Source organism: Lontra canadensis, unplaced genomic scaffold, assembly GCF_010015895.1.
Source record: "Lontra canadensis isolate GAN:19392208 unplaced genomic scaffold, GSC_riverotter_1.0 scaffold52, whole genome shotgun sequence".
In the NCBI taxonomy this organism is placed as follows: domain Eukaryota; kingdom Metazoa; phylum Chordata; class Mammalia; order Carnivora; family Mustelidae; genus Lontra; species Lontra canadensis.
The window spans coordinates 12,481-15,482 of NW_022631046.1; positions in this window are offsets into that span (position 1 = coordinate 12,481).

Consider the following 3,002-nt stretch of genomic DNA (forward strand, 5'->3'; position numbering starts at 1 on the left):
TTTTTTTTTTTTTTCTTGTCTAATTGCCCTATCTAGAACTTCCAGTACTATATTGAATTTAAGTGGTGAAAGTGGGCATTTTCACTTTATTCCTGAACTTAAAAGTAAAGTGTTTCCGGGGCACCTGAGTGGCTCAGTGGGTTGAAGCTTCTGCATTCAGCTCAGGTCATGATCCTGGGGTCCTGGGATTGGGCCCTGCATCGGGCTCTCTGCTCAGTAGAGAGCCTGCTTCCCTTCCTCTCTCTCTGCCTGCCTCACTGTCAATTAAATAAATAAATTTAAAAAAAAAAAAGTAAGGTGTTTCCTTTAAGTATTTGTTCAGAATGAGTTTTATATATGATTTTTATTATATTGAGACAGTTTCCTTCTATTCCTAATTTATTAGGTATTTTTGTCATGAAAGTTGTTGGATTTTCATTTTTTCTTCTGCAATTGGGATAATTTTTTCCCTTTATTCTGTTGATATGGCATATTATATGGTCAATTTCCATATGTTGAAATATATTCTAAGAATAAATCCCATTCTATCATGGTGTTTAATCCTTTTAATATGCTGCAGAACTCTGCTTGCTAGTATTTTTGTTGAATATTTTTGCATCTATGATTATAAAAGATATTGGTTTGTAGTGTGTTTTTTTCCTGTATCTTTGCCTGGCTTTCACATCAGGTTAATTTTGGTCTCATAGAATGAGTTAGAAAGTGTTCTCTTTTGCTTGTTGGAAAAGTTTGGGAAGGATTGGAATTAGTTTTTTAAATATTTGGTAGAATTCACAAGTGAAGCCATCAAGTCCAGGGTTTTTCTTTGTTGGGATATTTTTGATTACTGATTCAATATCCTTACTAATTATATGTCTATTCAGATATTCTATTTATGATTTCATCTTAACAGGATCTGTGTTTTGTTGGCATATAATATTCATAATAATCTCATATTCCCTTTTATTTATGTATTATGATTTTAATGCATTCCTTTCTCACATTGAGGTCTTTCATCCATTTTGCATCTATTTTTGTGTGTGGTGTAAGGAAGTGGTCCAGTTTCATTTTTCTCCACGTTGCTGTCCAATTTTCCCAACACCATTTCTTGAAGAGACTGCCTTTTTCCCACCTGACATTTTTTCCTGCTTTGTCAAAGATTAGTTGACCATAGAGTTGATGGTCTATTTCTGGGCTCTACTCTGTTCCATTGATCTATGTGTCTGTTTTAGTGCCAGTACCATACGGTCTTGATGATGACAGCTTTGTAATAGAACTTGAAGTCTAGAATTGTGATGCCACCAACTTTGCCTTTCTTTTTCAACATTCCTCTGGCTGTCCGAGGTCTTTTCTGGTTCCATATTCATTTTAGGATTTTTTATTCAATTTCTTTGAAAAAAATTGATGGTATTTTGATAGGGATTGCATTAAACATGTAGATTGTTTTAGGTAGCATAGACATTTTCACAATATTTGTTCTTCCAATCCATGAGCAAGGAACATTTTTCCATTTCTTTGTGTCTTCCTCAGTTTCTTTCATGACTCCTTTATAGTTTTCTGAGTACAGGTTCTTTGCCTCTTTGGTAAGGTTTATTCCTAGGTATCTTATGGTTTTGGGTGCATATGTAAATGAGATTGACTCCTTCTCTTTCTCCTGTCTTGTTGTTGGTGTATAGAGATGCAATGGATTTCTGCACATTGATTTTATATCCTGACACTTTACTGAATTCCTGTACATGTTCTAGCAGATTTGGAGTGGAGTCTTTTGGGTTTTCCACATACATTATCATATCATCTACAGAGAGTGAGAGTTTGACGACTTCTTTGCCAATTTGGATGCCTTTAATTTCTTTTTGTTGTCTGATTGCTAAGGCTATGACTTCTAGTACTATGTGGAATAGCAGTGGCGATAACAGACATCCTGTATTATGATTTTAATAATTTAAGTCTTTATTACATCTATCTATAGGGTTGTCAATTTTGTTGATCATTTTTAAGAAGCAACTTTTGGTTTCAGTGATTTTTTTCCATTTTTCTATTCTCTTTTATTTCTGTTATAATCTTTTTAGACTTTTTGCAAACTTCTTTTTAAATATATTTATAGCTATAAAAAATTTACCATGTCTTCATTGAGAATTTGCAAGCTTTTGACAGATTTCCAAAATTGTTATATAAAACATATTCTTGATAGTGGATCATTGTCAAGATTGGGGGACAGATTACTGATGCTACAAATTCTGCCAACTTTTGGTATCAGGCTAATGCTTGCCTCACAAAATGAGATTAGAAGTGTTCCCTCCTCCTCCACTTTTTGAGGAGTGTGAGAAGGATTGGTATTTTTCTCTGGATGTTTGGAAGAATTCACCAGTGAAGACATCTGATCCTAGATGTTGTACCTGTAATCAAACAGCCACATGCAAAAGAATGAAATTAAACAATAATCTTACACTGTACACAAAAACCAATTCAAATAGATAAAGACTTCAGGCAATACTTGAATCCACAAAACTCCTAAAAGAAAATATAGGCAGTAGGACTTTTTACATGGGTCTTAGTCATGAATTTTTGGACTTGACATTTTAGAACCAAAGGTAGCAAAAGGGAAAATAAACAAATGAGACTACATCAATTTAAAAAGCTTCTGCAGAGCAAAGGAAAACATCCATCCCCACCTATGGAATGGGAGAAAATGTTTGCAAATGATATATCTAAAATATTAATATGAAAAGCAAACTCAGAACTCATATAATTCAATAGCAAAAGTCTAACAGTCTGGTTTTAAAAAAATAGACAAAGTGTCTGAACATTTTCCCAAAGAAGACAAAGATATCTAACAAGTACACGAAAATATCTTCAATATCACCAATCATTAGGGAAATGTAAACCAAAACCACAGTGAGATATCAGCAGTCTGAATGGTGAGTATCAAAAAGACAAGAAATAACAAGTATTGGAAAGGATGTGGAGAAAAAGAAACACTTATACACTGCTGGTGGGGATGTAAATTGTTACAGCCACAATGGAAA